This window comes from Salvelinus sp. IW2-2015, linkage group LG27 (assembly GCF_002910315.2).
Source record: "Salvelinus sp. IW2-2015 linkage group LG27, ASM291031v2, whole genome shotgun sequence".
Taxonomy (NCBI): Eukaryota; Metazoa; Chordata; class Actinopteri; order Salmoniformes; family Salmonidae; genus Salvelinus; species Salvelinus sp. IW2-2015.
This window is the reverse complement of record NC_036867.1, coordinates 14,482,193-14,501,950: the sequence shown is the minus strand read 5'-3', so window position 1 is coordinate 14,501,950 and position 19,758 is coordinate 14,482,193. Positions and strand designations below refer to the sequence as shown.

Sequence of the window (19,758 nt, the reverse complement as noted above, 5' to 3'; positions counted from 1 at the left end):
CCACATAACCAGCAGCTCGTGGTGCCGCTTTCTTTAAACTACTGTATTTGAACAGCGGGGGTCACGCTTGCTCCATTTATTCTCTGACCATGGTTTATCCACGGCAAGAACAGTAGTACAGTTTGCCTGGTACCCAAACGCCTTGCTCCGGCCAAACACTACGCCACAAAGAGCAGCGAACGAATTCAGTTTGAGTCGTCAGGCAAAAGGACAGTCAGTATCCCCTCCCAAATGTATGAGAAATTGTCAAGAAAATAACAGGGGACTTGAACTATGACTACGTAAACACTACATGACCAAAAGTATGTGGACACCTGCTCGATGAACATCGACATTCCAAAATCATAGGCATTAACATGGAGTTGGTCCCCCTTTGCTGCTATAACAGCCTCTGCTCTTGTGGGAAGGTGTCCACTAGATGTTGGAACATTGCTGCAGGGACTTGCTTCCATTCAACCACAAGAGCAGCGAGGTCGGTCACTGATGTTGGGCGATTAGGCCTGGCTTGCAGTCAGCATTCCAATTCATCCCAAAGGTGTTTTGATGGAGTTGAGGTCAGGGCTCTGTGCAGGCCAGTCAAGTTCTTCCACACCGATCTCAACAAAACATTTCTGTATGAACCTTGCTTTGTGCACCGGGGCAATGTCATGCTGAAACTGGAAAGGGCCTTCCCCAAATTATTGCTACAAAGTTGGAAGCACAGAATCGTCTACTCTAGAATGTCATTGTATGCTGTAGCGCTAAGATTTCCCTTCACTGGAACTAAGGGGCCTAGTCCAAACCATGAAAAACAGCCCCAGACCATTATTCCTAATCCACCAAACTTTACAGTTGGCACTATGTATTGGGGCAGGCAGTATTCTCCTGGCATCCGCCAAACCCAGATTTGTCCGTCGGACTGCCAGATGGTGAAGTGTGATTCATCACTCCAGAGATCTCGTTTCCACTGCTCCAGAGTCCAATGGCGGCAAGCTTTACACCACTCCAGGTGACTTTTGGCATTGCACATGGGGATCTTAGGCTTGTGTGCGGCTGCTTGGCTATGGAAACCCATTTCATGAAGCTCCCGACAAACAGTTATTGTGCTAACATTACTTCCAGAGGCAGTTTGGAACTAAGTAGTGAGTGTTGCAACCGAGGACAGACGATTTTTACCTGCTACACGCTTCAGCACTCGGTGGTCCCGTTCTGTGAGCAACCACTTTGCGTTCGTTTCCACCACAACAGCACTTAAAGTTGACCAGGGCAGCTCTAGCAGGGCGGAAATTTGACTGAACTGACTTGTTGGAAAGATGGCATCCTATGACGGTGCCACGTTAAAAGTCATTGAGCTCTTCAGTAAGGCCGTTCTACTGCCAATGTTTGTCCATGGACATTGCATGACTGTGTGCTCAAATTTTATACACCTGTCAGCAACGGGTGTGTCTGAAATAGTTTGAAGGGGTGTCCACATACTTCTGTCTATATAGTGTACATGTCCCGGATTTGGCGGGACAGTCCCACATTTTGGCCCTTTGACCCGCTTACTGAAACCAAACAATCATGTCCCGCATTTTATCAACAAATTCAAATATCACAAACGTTGAAAAAAGGTAGATTTGTCCAGTATTTCAGTCAGACATTCCAACCTGTGTGTTGCAGTCAGATTGTGCTTAATAAAATGTATACAGTACCAGTCGAAAGTTTGGACACACTGACTCATTCAAGAACTTTTCTTTATTTTTACTATTTTCTACATTGTAGAATAACAATGAAGACATCAAAACTATGAAATAACACATATGGAATCATGTAACTAAAAAAGGGTTAAACAAATCAAAATATATTTAATATTTGAGATTCTTCAAAGTAGCCACCCTTTGTCTTGACAGTTTTGCACACTCTTGGCTTTCTCTCAACCAGCTTCATGAGGTAGTCACCTGGAATGCATTTCAATTAACAGGTGTGCCTTGTTAAAAGTTAATTTCTTTCCTTAATGCGTTTGAGCCAATCAGTTGTGTTGTGACAAGGTAGGGTGGTATACAGAAGATAGCCCTATTTGGTAAAATACCAAGTCCATTTAAGGCAATAACAGCTCAAATAAGCAAAGAGAAACGACAGTTCATCATACTTTAAGACATGAAGGTCAGTCAATGCGGAAAATGTCAAGAACTTTGAAAGTTTCTTTAAGTGCAGTCGTAAAAACCATCAAGCGCTATGATGAAACTGGCTCTCATGAGGACCGCCACAGGAAAGTTAGACCCAGAGTTACCTCTGCTGCAGAGGATAAGTTCATTAGTGTTACCAGCCCCATTAATTGCAGCCCAAATAAATGCTTCACAGAGTTCAAGTAACAGACACATGTCAACATCAACTGTTCAGAGGAGACTGCGTGAATCAGGCCTTCATGGTCAAATTGCTGCAAAGAAACCATTACTAAAGGACACCAACAAGAAGAAGAGACTTGCTTGGGCCAAGAAACACAAGCAATGGACATTAGACCGGTAGAAATCTGTCCTGGTCTGATGAGTCCAAATTTGCAATTTTTGGTTCCAACTGTTGTGTTTTTGTGAGATGCATAATAGGTGAACGGATAATCTCTGCATGTGTGGTGTGATGGTGTGGAGGTGCTTTGCTGGTGACACTGATTTATTTTGAATTCAAGGCACAGTTAACCAGCATGGCTACCACAGTATTCTGCGGCAATAAGCCATCCCATCTGGTTTGCGCTTAGTGGGACAATCATTTGTTTTTTAACAGGACAATGACCCCACACCTTCAGGCTGTGTAAGGGCTGTTTGACCAAGAAGGAGAGTGATGAAGTGCTGCATCAGATGACCTGGCATCCACAATCACCTGACCTCAACCCATTTGAGATGGTTTTGGTTGAGCTGGACCGCAGAATGAAGAAAAAGTGCTCAGCATATGTGGGAACTCATTCAAGACTGTTGGAAACGCATTCCAGGTGAAGCTGGTCGAGAGAATGCCAAGAGTGCAAAGTTGTCATCAAGGCAAAGAGTGGCTACTTTGAATCTAAAATATAATTATTTTTCTGTTTGCTAACTTAGGTATCTTGTCTCGCTAGCTAGCTATCTAAACAGCTACAAGTAGCCATATATATGTCTAAAAATATATGTTTTACAATAGGAGATTGTATCTCAATGTAAAACCTCTTCTCTTTTTATTTGTAGATATGGCTACTAAACAGCTAGGTTTACCAGCAAACGTCAGCTCATGACTGGAGATGGCTAGCTAGTTAGCCTGGTGCCTGCTAATTTGCTATGCGCCAAGCCTTGCGTTTGTAAATTGTCAGCAAACGTGAAACATCAGCAACTGTAAATCATTTTACTAGCTAGCTACAGTGCCTTCGGAAAGTATTCAGAACCCTTGACCATTTTGATTAAATTGTCCTCACCCCATCAATCTACACCCAATACCCAATAATGACAAAGCAAAAACAGGTTTTTGCTCATTTATATATATATTTTTTATATATATCACATTTACATAAGTATTCAGACCCTTAACTGACTTCAGTGGGCAAATGCTCACCTTCGATTGCCACTGGCATGCTGGAGAAGTGTGCTCTTCACGAATAAGCTACGGACCACGAACATTTTATCGATGGCAATTTGAATGCACAGAGATACCGTGATGAGATCCTGAGGCCCATTGTCGTGCTATTTATCCACCGCCATCACCTCGTGTTTCAGCATGATAATGCACAGCCCTATGTCGCAAGGATCTGAACACAATTCCTGGAAGCTGAAAATGTCCCAGTTCTTCCATGGCCTGCATGCTCATCAGACATGTCACCAATGGAGCGTGTTTTGGGATGCTCTGGATCGACAGCTTGTTCCAGTTCCTAGCAACTTTGCACAGCCGTTGAAGGGGAGTGGGACAACATTCCACAGGCCACAATCAATATGCAAAGGAGATGTCGCGCTGCATGAGGCAAATGGTGGTCCCACCAGATACTGACTGGTTTTCTGATCCACGCACCTACCTGTTTTAGCATGTTGCATTTATATTTTTGTTCAGTGTAGTAATGACTATACGCAGCGGCAGAGACAGGGTGAAATGTCCCTTTAAATAACCTTCTGTCCTATGTAACCATGCTAAAAATATATATTTCACCTTTATTTATCCAGGTAGACCAGATGAGAACAAGTTATCATTTACAACTGCGACCTAGCCAAGATAAAGCAAAGCAGTGCGACACAAACAACACAGAGTTACACGTGATAAACAAATGTACAGTCAATAACACAATAGAAAAATCTATATACAGTGTGTGCAAATGTAGTAAGATTAGGGAGGTAGGGCAATAAATAAGCCATAGTGGCGAAATAATTACAATTTAGCATTAACACTGGACTGATAGATGTGCATAAGATCAATGTGCAAGTAGAGATACTTGGGTGCAAAAGAGCAAATATGGGGATGAGGTAGTTGGGTGGGCTATTTACAGAAAGACTGTGTACAGGTGCAATGATCGGTAAGCTGCTCTAACAACTGATGCTTAAACTTTGTGAGGGAGATATAAGACTCCAGCTTCAGTGATTTTTTTGCAATTCGTTCCAGTCATTGGCAGCAGAGAACTGGAAGGAAAGGCGGCCAAATGAGGAGTTGGCTTTCGGGATGACCAGTGAAATGCTGGAGTGCGTGCTACAGGTGGGTGCTGCTATGGTGACCAGTGAGCTGAGATAAGGCGGGGCTTTACCTAGCAAAGACTTATAGATGACCTGAAGCCAGTGGGTTTGGCGACGAATATGAAGCAAGGGCCAGCCAACGCGAGCATACAGGTCGCAGTGGTGGGTAGTATATGGGGCTTTGGTGACAAAACGGATGGCACTGTGATAGACTACATCCAATTTGCTGAGTAGAGTGTTGGAGGCTATTTTGTAAATTACATCGCCGAAGTCAAGGATCTGGAAAGATAGTCAGTTTTAGGAGGGTATGTTTGGCAGCATGAGTGAAGGATGCTTTGTTGAGAAATAGGAAGCCGATTCTAGATTTAATTTTGGACTGGAGATGCTTAATGTTAGTCTGGAAGGAGAGTTTACAGTCTAACCAGACGCCTAGGTATTTGTAGTTGTCCAAATATTCAAAGTCAGAACTGTCCAGAGTAGTGATGCTAGACGGGCGGGCAGGTGCGGGCAGCGATCGGTTGAAGAGCATGCATTTAGTTTTACTTGCATTTAAGAGCAGTTGGAGGCCACGGAAGGAGTGTTGTATGGCATTGAAGCTCGTCTGGAGGTTTGTTAACACAGTGTCCAAAGAAGGGCCAGAAGAATACAGAATGGTGTCGTCTGCGTAGAAGTGGATCAGAGAATCACCAGAAGCAAGAGCGACATCATTGATGTATACAGAGAAAAGAGTCGGCCCGAGAATTGAACCCTGTGGCACCCCCATAGAGACTGCCAGAGGTCCGGACAACAGGCCCTCTGATTTGACACACTGAACTCTATCTGAGAAGTAGTTGGTGAACCAGGCGAGGCAGTCATTTGAGAAACCAAGGCTGTTGAGTCTGTCGATAAGAATGCAGTGATTGACAGAGTCAAAAGCCTTGGCCAGGTCGATGAAGACGGCTGCACAGTATTGTCATTTATCGATGGCGGTTATGATATGGTTTAGGACCTTGAGCGTTGCTGAGGTGCCCCCAAGACCAGCTCGGAAACTAGATTGCATAGCGGAGAAGGTATGGTGGGATTCGAAATGGTCGGTGATCTGTTTGTTAACTTGGCTTTCAAAGACTTTAGAACGGCAGGGTAGGATAGATATAGGTCTGTAACAGTTTGGGTCTAGAGTGTCTCCCCCTTTGAAGAGGGGGATGACCGCAGCAGCTTTCCAATCTTTAGGGATCTCAGACGATACGAAAGAGAGGTTAAACAGGCTAGTAATAGGGGTTGCAACAATTGCGGCGGTTAATTTTAGAAAGAGAGGGTCCAGATTGTGTAGCCCTGCTGATTTGTAGGGGTCCAGATTTTGTAGCTCTTTCAGAACATCAGCTATCTGGATTTGTGTGAAGGAGAAATGGGGGAGGCTTGGGCAAGTTGCTGTGGGGTGTGCAGAGCTGTTGACCGGGGTAGAGGTAGTCAGGTGGAAAGCATGGCCAGCCGTAGAAAAATGCTTATTGAAATTCTCAATTATCGTAGATTTATCGGTGGTGACAGTGTTTCCTAGCCTCAGTGCAGTGGGCAGCTGGGAGGAAGTGCTCTTATTCTCCATGGACTTTAGTGTCCCAGAACTTTTTGGAGTTTGTGCTACAGGATGCAAATTTCTGTTTGAAAAAGCTAGCCTTTGCTTTCCTAACTGCCTGTGTATATTGGTTCCTAACTTCCCTAAAAAGTTGCATATCGCGGGGGCTATTCAATGCTAATGCAGTACACCACAGGATGTGTTTGTGCTGGTCAAGGGCAGTCAGGTCTGGAGTGAACCAAGGGCTATATCTGTTCCTGGTCCTACATTTTTTGAACGGGGCATGCTTATTTAAAATGGTGAGGAAGGCACTTTTAAAGAATAACCAGGCATTCTCTACTGACGGAATGAGGTCAATATCCTTCCAGGATACCCAGGCCAGGTCGATTAGAAAAGCCTGCTCGCTGAAGTGTTTTAGGGAGCGTTTGACAGTGATGAGTGGTAGTCGTTTGCCCACGGACCCATTACGGATGCAGGCAATGAGGCAGTGATCACTGAGATCCTAGTTGAAGACAGAGGTGTATTTAGAGGGCAGGTTTGTCAGGATGATATCTATGAGGGTGCCCATGTTTACGGATTTAGGGTTGTACCTGGTAGGTTCCTTAATAATTTGTGTGAGATTGAGGGCATCTAGCTTAGATTGTAGGATGGCCGGGGTGTTAAGCATATCCCAGTTTAGGTCACATAACAGTACGAACTCTGAAGATAAATGGGGAGCAATTAATTCACATATGGTGTCCAAGGCACAGCTGGGGGCTGAGGGGGGTCTATAACAAGCAAGCAACAACAGTGAGAGACTTATTTCTGGAAAGGTGGATTTTCAAAAGTAGAAGCTCGAAGTGTTTGGGCACAGACCTGGATAGCATGACTGAACTCTGCAGACTATCTCTGCAGTAGATTGCAACTCCCCCCCTTTGGCAGTTCTGTCTTGGCGGAAAATGTTGTAGTTGGGGATGGAAATGTCAGAATTTTTGGTGGCCTTCCTTAGCACGGCTAGGACATCAGGGTTGGCGGAGTGTGCTAAAGCAGTGAATAAAACAAACTTAGGGAGGAGGCTTCTGATGTTAACATGCATGAAACCAAGGCTTTTACGGTTAGAGAAGTCAACAAATGATAGCGCCTGGGAAATAGGAGTGGACCTGGGGGCTACAGGGCCTGGGTTAACCTCTATAACACCAGAGGAACAGAGGAGGAGTAGGATAAGGGTACGGCTAAAGGCTATAAGAACTGGTCGTCTAGTGCATTGGGAACAGAGAATAAAAGGAGCAGATTTCTGGGCGTGGTAGAATAGATTCAGGGCATAATGTACAGACAATGGTATGGTAGGATGTGAGTACAGTGGAGGTAAACCTAGGCGTTGAGTGATGATGAGAGAGGTTTTGTCTCTGGAGGCACCAGTTAAGCCAGGTGAGGTCTCCGCATGTGTGTGGGGTGGGACAAAAGAGCTATCTATTGCATGTTGAGCGGGACTGAGGGCTCTACAGTGAAATAAAATAATAAGAACTAGCCAAGAAAGCAGTAGACAAGGCATATTGACATTAGAGAGAGGCATAAAGCAATCATAGGTATTGATCAGGAGAGCTAAAACAACAACGGGTAAATGGAAATGAATAGGCAGATCGGGTCAGTTACGTACATACAGGACCTGAGTTCGAGGCTGCGGCCGACAGGTAAATAAAATGAGGTACCGTGTTATTGAAACAGTCCACTGGGCATCATTCTTCGAGGCCAATTGGCAAAGGAGGTATTGTAGCCCTTGAATTAGCTGGTATATGCAGCTAGCTCAAGGCTAGCTGGTGCTTGCTTCGGGACAGAGACGTTAGCTAATAGTAGCCACTCGTTTGCAGCTATCTAGCTGCAAACATAACAGCTGCAAACATAACATATCATGCTCACTGGTCACCATAGCAGCACCCACCTGTAGCACGCACTCCAGCAGGTATATTTCACTGGTCATCCCCAAAGCCAACTCCTATATCATACTGTTAGATATAGTCCATGAGACCAGCCTGCGTAAAAAGACACTGGTGGTAGAGCCAAAGATAACATATAAATGAAGATGCCCCACTCAGGTTGTTTAGGGAGAGGTCGAAATTTACACAATAGTTACCCGGAGGAAAATGGGGGAGGAGTCATGCTTTTTCAATTTCAGTCAGGGAAGGTTTAGTATTTTAGAAATGTATTCTAAAATGTTACGCTCGTTGATAGAATGAGACCAAGGTGCAGCGTGGTAGGCGTACATTTTTCTTTATTAAAAATGACACCGAAATACAAAACCAAACGTAAAGCTATATGCAGTGCAGAAAGAAACTACACACAAATAAGATCCCACAACTGAAGGTGGGAAAAGGGCTTGCTAAGTATGATCCCCAATCAGAGACAACGATAGACAGCTGCCTCTGATTGGGAACCATACCCGGCCCAACAAAGAAATAGACAAACTAGAATGCCCACCCAAATCACACCCTGACCTAACCAAATAGAGAAATAAAAAGGCTCTCTAAGGTCAGGGCGTGACAAGAGGGTCATGTAATTTGAAAATCAATTAAATGTTATATTGCTCAGGGTTTGAGAATTAGTTGCTTATTATAGTATCTCATGTCTGCCCAATGATGCCGCTCATCATTTATTCTCTGATGGGCAGGCAAAATCAGCGCAATATCAAGTGCGCCTAGTGTGGTCTCAATAAAATTATCCATAGCCTACACCAGCCTTTCTCAAACCCTGGTCCCGGCACCAGTCTGTGGAGGAATGATTGCAGCATATTTGTCCTGAATATTATTATTGAATTTTTTTAGGTCTGCAGCATATTGAGTCAAATAAATAATTGCAGTAGGACTACTTGTGTAATGCACTGAACTATGCATGCAGCCAGTGGTGACCCGTCATTCAGGGCAGGTGTTTAGCAACAACAACAAAAAATAGATATTTTTTTTGTTCCTGTTTTGCATGTTATTTTGACATTAATATGTGTCACATATCAGTTTGCAAACAATTTAAAAAATCAAATCATTGAGTTAATAAAGCCGCATATAAACAGTTTTTTTTTTTTTCTACGGAGCATAGGGGATGGTAATGTTCTCTAGTTGTGCCGTGATTGGCTCAGTATTCTGTCACTCATGGGGACACTGCGTCACCACAAAATCTACGGGGAGAGCTAGAAAATTCAAGCCCCTTGGATGCTGCCATTGAGTTACATTAGAAGTGCCCATCCAAGAAGGCTCAGGGTCATTAGTCACAGATGAAATTACGTCAAATCACGTTATATGTATCGTAGCTTTGATTGGACTGATCATGTCAACATCATACTTTCAGAATCTTAGCTAGCAAGCTGCAGTCATCATCATGTATCAAGTCAACAATCTACTGGCAAAGCCTTTTCAATCCTTGTCATATGAAGAGAAATGACGAAGAGAAATTATAGATAAAACATATCGGTGGTCATCGGCAATTGGACATAAACATTACCCAACAAGTTGGAAATCGCAAATTCAACATTGAGTGGTTTGGAAGGAATCAGTGGCTAACTGCAAGCATTGCAAAGCAATCCCTAGCCTGCTATTCAGTGGAGTGGGTGTGTGGTCCAAGTCTGGGTTTAAGGGTCTGGGAACTGGGAAATCTCAGACTTCAATGATTTCAAGAAAACTGGGAATTTTGGAAAAAAACGAGCCACGACTGAGAAATAACTTTTGAACGGCCATCCAACTCGGAATTCCAAGTCAGGCATCTTTCTAGAGCTCCGACCTGAAGATCACTGACATCATGATTCAACCTTGTTTTTTTTTCATAGTTCGCAGTTGTCTTGCAACAACCATAAATCCAGAGAATGACAGACTTTGATGACAAAATTTGCCACGAAGGCCCGCCGCACCACCTTCCTGTTCAAGTGAGCACAGCAAAACAAGGTGAGTCCGAAAATATCTTGTATGCTGCTCCATAAATTATGTAATATGTCAGGGAGATATGTATACTGTAGCTAAGAAAGTAATACAAAGTGTATGTTGTGTAGTAAGCTGTTAGTAGCCCATGTGCCTCACCCTAATAATTTGGTCCCTTTTCCCCTCATAAGTTAGCCTACTGTTTTGACTTGGTGGTGCACATTTAGCCTATAGCCTGTTTTAGAGAAATGTATTCATCAAATATTGTAAGAGCTTTCATTGTCTGCTTATATGCCCCCTTTATTTATCCTACGGTTCTGACTTGGTGTACAGGGAGAATACTGTAAGAATGACCCATGTTCTGAATTCTGTCTTTGTACATTTCAAAAGTACTGTAATGAAACAGCAGGAAGCACGTCTCGAACCCTCGACCTTCTAGCCCGAAGTCCAGCGCGCTATCGACTGTGCCGCAAAAGCATGCTCGTGCGGTAGAGTCGATATCCGTGCTTATAAACCCAGGGTCGTTACACTACTCCAATCCTTTCAAAGAGCGCGTCCTCGCGCTAGCTTACGACTCTACGTCTTACAGGAACATGCTCACCGGCCAAGCACCCGCACTGTCGTGGATGCAAGGTCCGATGACTTCTGACACCAATGTAATGAAACAGCAAGGAGCAGGTCTTGAACCATCGACCTTCTAGCCCAAAGTCCAGCGCGCTATCGACTGTGCCGCAAAAGCATTCTCGTGCGGCAGAGTCGATATCCGCACTTATAAACCCAGGGTCGTTACACTACTGAACAAATTGTACTGTCCTAGCTCGCTCATTAATGTCTTAATCGAAATTACGAATTGCCTCTTACCCGCCCATTGTCCCCTTCTGCCATAGTTTGTACATTTAAATTGTCAGTAGAAACCACATTTGTTTAAGTAAGTCAGCCATATCAGATATGTTTTTTTAAAAGGCAGTAAATGAGGCTGAATTAACAGTTTCGCTGCCAGACAAGGCTCCGCTGATAGCCGTCCTGGCAATAAGACCGCACACATCCTGGTTAACTCTCTCCACCTGCCCGTTACTCTCGGGGTGAAAACCTGAGGTAAGGCTGAGGTAAGGCTGATCGAGACCCCCAGACGCTCCATGAACGCTCTCCAGACACTATATCCTCAGGCACCCCGTAGTGCCGGAAAACGTGAGTGAACAAGGCCTCCGCAGTCTGTAGGGCCATAGGGAGACCGGGCAGAGGAAGGAGACGGCAGGACTTGGAGGAACGGTCCACAACGACCAGGATCATGGTGTTCCCCTGTGATGGGGGGAGATCTGTGAGAAAATCTATCGACAGGTGAGACCAAGGCCGTTGTGGAACGGGTAAGGGGTGTAACTTACCTCTGGGCAGGTGCCTAGGAGCCTTACACTGGGCGCACACCGAGCAGGAGGAAACATAAACCCTCACGTCCTTGGCCAAGGTGGACCACCAGTACTTCCCACTCAAACAGCGCACTGTCCGACCGATACCTGGATGAACAGAGGAGGGTGACGTGTGAGCCCAATAGATCAGCCGGTCACGGACAGCAGACGGAACGTACAGACGCCCAGCGTGACACTGGAGGGGAGCGGGCTCTGCACGTAACGCCTGCTCAATGTCCGCGTCCAGCTCCCACACTACCGGCGCCACCAGGCAGGAGGCCGGGAGTATGGGGGTGGAATCCATGGGCCGCTCCTCTGTGTCATACAGCCGGGACAGTGCGTCTGCCTTGACATTCTGGGAACCTGGTCTGTACGAAAGGGTGAAAACAAAATGGGTAAAAATCATGGCCCACCTTGCCTGGCGAGGATTCAGTCTCCTCGCTGCCCGGATGTACTCCAGATTGCGGTGGTCAGTCCAGATGAGAAAAGGGTGTTTAGCCCCCTCAAGCCAATGTCTCCACGCCTTCAAAGCCTTGACGACAGCCAACAGCTCCTGGTCCCTCATGTCATAGTTTCCTCGAGAAGAAAGCACAGGGGCGGAGCTTCGGTGGCGTACCCGAGCGCTGGGAGAGCACGGCTCCTATCCCAGCCTCGGACGCGTCCAACTCCACTGTGAACGCCAAAGAAGGATCCGGATGGGCCAGCACGGGAGCCGAGGTAAGCAGGGCCCTTAGGTCAACAAAAGCCCTGTCCGCCTCAGCCGAACACTGCAACCGAACCGGTCCCCCCTTCAGCAGTGAGGTAATGGGAGCCGCTACCTGACCAAAACCCCGGATAAACCTCCGGTAGTAATTGACAAACCCTAGAAAACGCTGCACCTCCTTTACCGTGGTGGGAGTCAGCCAATTACGCACGGCTGAAATGCGGTCACTCTCCATCTCCACCCCAGAGGTGGAAATGCGGTATCCTAGGAAGGAGACGGACTGCTGGAAGAACAGGCATTTCTCAGCCTTGACATACAGGTCATGCTCCAACAATCGACCAAGCACCCTGCACACCAAGGACACATGCTCGGCGCGTGCGGCGGAGTATATCAGAATGTCATCGATATACACCACTACACCCTGCCCGTGCAGGTCCCTGAAAATCTCGTCCACAAAGGCTTGGAAGACAGACGGAGCATTCTTCAACCCGTAGGGCATGACGAGGAACTCATAATGCCCTGAGGTGGTACTGAACGCTGTCTTCCACTCGTCTCCCTCCCAAATACGCACCAGGTTGTAAACGCTCCTGAGATCTAGTTTCGTGAAGAAGCGCGCCCCGTGCATTGACTCAATCGCTGTGTCTATGAGAGGTAGCGGGTAATTGTACTTCACAGTGGTCTCCCTGGGCGCAGCACCTCCCAGCTCCATGGGCATCGGAGCGGTGGTGCTGGGGGATGGAACCGACAGATCCTGCTCTGGACGTCCGCGAGTAGCCAGCAGGTTATCCAGCTGAATGGACAGGTCCACCAGCTGGTCAAAGGTGAGGGTGGTGTCCCTGCAGGCCAACTCCCGACGGACATCCTCGCGCAAACTGCAGCGATAGTGGTCGATCAGGGCCCTGTCGTTCCATCCCGCACCGGCGGCCAGGGTCCGAAAGTCCATCGCAAACTCCTGGGCGCTCCTCGTCCCCTGCCTTAGATGTCTCCCCACACAGCATCTCCCCACACAGCGTTGGCCCACTCCAGGGCTTTCCCCGAGAGGCACGAGACGAGGGCGGACACCCTCTCACGGCACAAAGGAGCCGGGTGGACGGTTGCCAGGTATAGATCCAGCTGCAGCAGGAAACCCTGGCAGCGTGCAGCCGTCCCATCGTACTCCCGGGGAAGTGCGAGACGAATCCCACTGGGACCGGGTGCAGGGGGGGGGCAAGTAGTGGAAACCCCTGTTGTGCTGGTGGAGGCGCTGGAGGCACTCCCTGTCTCTCCCAGCGGTCCATGGTTTGGATGACGCGGTCCATGGTGGCGCTGAGATGGTGGAGCACCGGCGCGTGCTCCTGGACGCACTCCTCGACCCCTATACCAGGGGCACCTGCTCCTGCTGACTCCATATTCCAGTGTGGAATTCTGTAAGAGGTGCGTAACTGGCTGCAGGGAAGTCAGGAGCAGGAGAGCAGAAATGGGTAACAACCGGAGCAGTTTAATGCGACAAAACAAACTGCACCCAGAACAACAAAATACGGGTTGAAATAACCCATTGCAAACCAGTCTGAAGTGCACATACACTTTACAACAAACAATTCCACACACAGACATGGGGGAACAGAGGGTTATATGCACGTCAAGTAATGAGGAAATGTAAAGCAGGTGGGACCTTTTTTATCCGGTCTGTAGGCCTACCGACGAGACTGCTAAGTGACAAAACTGGGCATCTAGAGAGACCGAGTGGACAGAAGTATTTTCGATATGTTCCCCCTATTGTAAACTCTAACGTGGGTGATGGATGTAGACATGAATCACATGCGAAAATTGATTGGGTCACATCTGAGCAAAACTCTGCTCACATTCGAGGATTACTTCCCTTCACAATCTGATCCACGCCCGGGAAAGCAGTGGATACGTAATCCGTTCACCAACACTGAAGAGACTCAGTTTGTCACCGGTTCTTGATGATAAACTATTGGAGCTGTCCTGTGACCAAGGCCTGCGCATTCGTTTTAATGAGATGCGCCTGTCCACATTCTGGCTGTTCAGCTGCGGAGAATACCCGCAAATTTGCGAGATGGCAGTGAAGAACTTAATACTCTTTCATTCTACCTATTTATGTGAGACCAGCTTCTCCTCTCTTGCTGCAACAAAATCTAAATATCGCAACAGACTGGCTGTTGAAAACACTTTGACACCTCTGTGGTGTCCCTGGGACAAAACGTTTGAGAAAAGCTGGCCTATAATATAGGTTATAGGCTATACGAAGAGCATGCTCGGAGAAGCACAGGGCAAAATTAGATTTCTTAGAAAATGTACTTCCTTCCCAAGTTTTGGCGCTTCTGGGATGGTAATGTCCTGTTCAGGTTGAGAGGGAGAGCATGAAGATGAAAAGGAGGACCGGAGGTAACCTTGCTACTGCTATAATTCATTTTAATGAAAACAATGTTTCGTTGCCCAAAATGAAGCTATTTATCAGAGTTATTGACCTCACAATAAGCAATATTCGAGTAATTTACATACATGACTATGAAGCGGAAGCAGTGGAGATGGACAGTGCGTAGGTGCTGAAAGTAGGCTAATTCGAGATGACGTAATTCATTTAAACAGTCTTCATTTTAATTTGACTTTAGGCTACGCACAACAATAGGGCTCTGTGTTGGAGCCTATGTCTTCCTATTCAAGAAATAAGTGGTAGGTCTACCTGTTTGACAGACAAAATTATAGTCTACTATCCATAGTTTTTGTCAGCCAGTTCATTCAGTCACCGCTCCTTAAATATATCAGTGTCAGTGAAGAGCTTCGTTGTTTTAAGTTAAAATCAGGTCTCGAATTGAGGGGGTATGTGGAGGTAGTGTGGCTTTTGTTAAAGAAAATGGCTAAAGCCCTTGTTAATGTAAGATTTAAAAATAATAATAATAATTGGACCTGATTATATAAAGCGTTGTATAACGTTGCTTTAGTCTGCAATGCTTTATGCTAGAAACCAGCTGTAAAATGCTGGGGAAAGACGTGACTCCGATGCATATGGGATATATTTGGTTTGTCTCTGACATTCAGAGGCTGCGCTACAACCTTCCATAGCAGGCCAAGAGGAGACAAAACATTTACTCTGCTTGAGAAGTAATTATTCTTTAATTGACGTTCAACATTTCAACAGGCTATTAAACAACATACTAACTCTAAATGAGTCAGGAGCATGACAGGTAGCCTAAGAAGTAATGAAAATGAATTATTTAGGCCATTTAAAAAATATATTGTGACGCGCGACAGGCTGGCAGGATCGCTCAGCATTTCAACATTACATCAACAACAGCACTCCAACAACATGCCTATACATTTCGCATTTAGGCTGTATATGTTTGAATCATTATTTTGGGTATAGGGGAGGGTCACTTGTTTTTTTCAAGCGTAAAGGGAACGTCGGATAAAATATATATTTTACTTAAGTGAGAGCGGTCTATTTTCATTTCAGAGAGATCCGATTTTATCCAGGTATTCCTCATTATAAATAACGTATATTCACTTACCATTGAAAGAAATGGTCAGTTCCGGTCTGCTTAATAGGGTGGCTCTCCCATAAGTACCAATGCATTCGCAGCTGGGTCTGGTCTGCTTAGTTCATTGAAAGTACATGAACCACATAAATTGAGGGAGTGGGATGTCTCGCTTCCTTTTCCGTCTCTGGTCGAGCCATCATGAGAAATATGAAACATTTTACGCACGCGCATCCATAGCACGTCCACACACAAGGCAGCGGGAGGTGAGTCGGGGTAAGAAGTCTAGCTACTAAAGTAAGCAGGAAGTGGATAAAATACCTGTACTGTTTGTAAATATGTGAAAATGCCATTGTTTAGCCGAGAATAGTGTTTTTGTTAGTGAACTGTCTTCTAAAACTGAAATTCACATTGGTTAGGACTTGACAGGCAATGTTAGCTAGCAGCAGGCTATGCTGTCACTTGGCACGATAAAGGTTGTAACGGAAAGGTTTAGCCTCCACGTCTTTGGTTTAGCTAGCAATGCTAGTCAGCTAATAATGGGAATGACTGAATTTATATTGCTAGTTTAATGGTATTGTCGATAAAGATGAATATGCCCATTCAAAACGTTGGTATAAGATAAATTTTGGCACCCCACTGTAGACAACATTTAACTAAAGACGTGAGCTACCTTTACAGTAAAAAATGAATGATGGCTAAAGCCATGTGACAACAAAGTACAGTCATTTTTTTGTGAATGTGATATAGGTAGGGAGGTACGTCGCAAGGTCACTTAGCCCAAATTTTGTTTTGAAGTTTTTTTATTTGGTACACACATCCTATCAACTGTACTTTTCATTAGGAACGTTTTGGGTGTACTAGTCGCTTAACCATTGAACAATCAGAGGCTGTGTGTGGGGGTTTGGTCAGGGGTAACGAGGTATGCGTTTTCATTCATTTTTTGAGTGCAACATTTTCCGTTATGTTGTAAACTAATTTTTCTCATTTCCTCATAATGCCAAAATGACTCAGAAATGACTCTTACAGTAAACTATTTTTCTCCAGGTTCTAACCCATTGATCACACCTACAACGTAATTGCGTTTGGTACACCAGAAATACATGCATTTCCAATGGAACGCTTCGTTTGCCTTGCAACATTGCGTTGCAGAGGCAGTTGCAGTGAGTTCTGTGTTGGTTGGTTGTTTAGCAACAAAACCCAGGAGTGTGCAACTATAGGTCAAAGCAGACAGCAATATTTCGTCTCCAATGTTTATTGAAAACGCAAATAAATTTGCTCAATGAGCACTTGTCTCTCAAATGCATCATTACAGTTGTTGGTTAGCTAGCTTAGCAAATTTGAGACATATTAGCATTGACATGAAAAATCTGTCAAAACACCTCAAAACAAGACATGATATCAATAACAAGATGAAACAAGCTGAAATGGGCCACTTATGATTCGCCACATGTTAGTTTCTTGTCTTTCTTGCTAGCAATCTGGACATACAGAATCACAACTACAGGCTGTCTTCTGCCCCGTGGAAGTATGCGCACATTCTTTTTGCGACGTTGTCAGCTAACTCGTCTATACATTGGATTAATCAAACATATGTGTGAAATTGGTAGCAGAAGGTAAATGTTGAACTTTTGTTGCACATATCAAGATGATGCAGCGTACCATTTTGCACAAGCATTTCGCTACACTCGCAATAACATCTGCTAACCATGTGTATGCGACCAATACAATTTGATTTGATTTGAATGACGCTGTAGGTGTGTAACGCAGCTATCACATGCAGCGTGCAACAAAAGTTCAACATATGCACCACACAATGCACTGCAACTGCACTACAATGTAGTGCTGCAAGGCAAACACAGGGTTCTGTTGGAAATGAATGTACTTCTGCTGGTGTACCAAAACGCAATGATGCTGTAGGCTAATAAAACTGTCAGGAGGTCTATGGCAGGAAGGATGTGTCTCCTTAGCTCTCCCATGCAGGTTTACCTCTGTCATCCATAGCTGCTGACACACTCGCAATACATTGCATCTCATGGCAGTCTCCTGATCTAATGGGATTGGCATAGTGAGTAAGGAATACTATAAAAAATGTATCTATTACATTTACATTTAAGTCATTTAGCAGACGCTCTTATCCAGAGCGACTTACAAATTGGTGCATTCACCTTATGATATCCTATTATCCTAGTATTATTACTAGCCCACAATATGTTGTCTTATATCAAATAAACATTTTCTTCTTTAAAAACACTGCACTGCTAGTACACCGAGACCAGTCTACCGGTATGCACACGCACACACATCCATAAACATGTCATAGTGGGACCCACTATTGAAGTCATTTCATAATGAAATGGTTCTAGGTGTATATCTTACCCATAAGTAAGCTATCCTGTCAGCTGTCGTATGTTCATATCCCTTCTGACACATACTGGGCTGGGCTGTGTGTAATTAAGACCTATTTACAGTTCCTTCAGAAAGTATTGCACCCCTTGACTTTTTTTCCCCACGTTTTGTTACAAACTGGATTTAAAATTTATTTAATTGTAATTTTTGGTCAACAATCTACACAAAATACTCTCTAATGTGAAAGCTGAAGAAAAATTCTAACATTTATTGAAAATGAATGAAATATTAACACTATCTTGATTAGATACAGTTGAAGTCGGAAGTTTACATACATCTTAGCCAAATACATTTAAACTTAGTTTTTCACAATTCCTGACATTTAATCCTAGTAAAAATTCCCTGTTTTAGGTCAGTTAGGATCACCACTTTATTTTAAGAATGTGAAATGTCAGAATAATAGTAGAGAATTATTTCAGCTTTTATTTTTTCATCACATTCCAAGTGGGTCAGAAGACAACATACACTCAATTAGTATTTGGTAGCATTGCCTTTAAACTGTTTAACTTGGGTCAAACGTTTCGGGTAGCCTTCCACATTCCTCCTGACAGAGCTGGTGTAAATGAGTCAGGTTTGTAGGCCACCTTGCTCGCACACGCTTTTTCAGTTCTGCCCACAAATTTTCTATAGGATTGAGGTCAGGGCTTTATGATGGCCAGTCCAATACCTTGACTTTGTTGTCCTTAAGTCATTTTCCACAACTTTGGAAGTATACTTGGGGTCATTGTCCATTTGGAAGACCCATTTGCGACCAAGCTTGAACTTCCTGACTGATGTCTTGAGATGTTGCTTCAATATATCCACATAATTTCCATCCTCATGATGCCATCTATTTTGTGAAGTGCACCAGTCCCTCCTGCAGCAAAGCACCCCCACAACATGATTCTGCCACCCCCGTGCTTCACGGTTGGGATGGTGTTCTTCGGCTTGCAAGCCTCCCCCTTTTTCCTCCAAACATAACAATGGTCATTATGGCCAAACAGTTGTATTTTTGTTTCATCAGACCAGAGGACATTTCTCCAAAAAGTACGATCTTTGTCCCCATGTGCAGTTGCAAACCGTCGTCTGGCTTTTCTATGCGGTTTTGGAGCAGTGGCTTCTTCCTTGCTGAGTGGCCTTTCGGGTTATGTCGATAAAGGACTCGTTTTATTGTGGATATAGATACTTTGTACCTGGTTCCTCCAGCATCTTCACAAGGGCCTTTGCTGTTTTTCTAGGATTGATTTGCACTTTTCTCACCAAAGTACGTTCATCTCTAGGAGACAGAACGTGTCTCCTTTCTGAGCGGTATGACGGCTGCGTGGTCCCATGGTGTTTATACTTGCGTACTATTGTTTGTACAGATAAACGTGGTACCTTCAGGCGTTTGGAAATTGCTGCAAAGGATGAACCAGACTTGTCGAGGTCTACAATTTTATTTTCTGAGGTCTTGGCTGATTTTCTTTTGATTTTCCCATGATGTTAAGCAAAGAGGCACTGAGTTTGAAGGTAGGCCTTGAAATACATCCACAGGTACACCTCCAATTGACTCAAATTATGTCAATTAACCTATCAGATGCTTCTAAAGCCATGACATCATTTCCTGAATTTTCCAACCTGTTTAAAGGCACAGTCAACTTAGTGTATGTAAACTTCTGACCCACTGTCATTGTGATACAGGGAATTATAAGTGAAATAATCTGTCTGTAAACAGTTGTTGGAAAAAT

General features: G+C 44.7%; 1 protein-coding gene across 1 annotated transcript in view; it reads left to right on the top strand.

The window, feature by feature from the left end:
* The first annotated feature begins 15,829 nt into the window (after positions 1 to 15,829).
* Positions 15,830 to 19,758, top strand: part of LOC111953440 (anion exchange protein 2) — an 87,829-nt gene continuing 83,900 nt past the window's right edge. The window contains exon 1 of the mRNA XM_023972699.2: positions 15,830 to 15,919. The gene's annotated coding sequence lies outside the window, so the exon portion shown is untranslated. The remainder of the gene's footprint in view (positions 15,920 to 19,758) is intronic.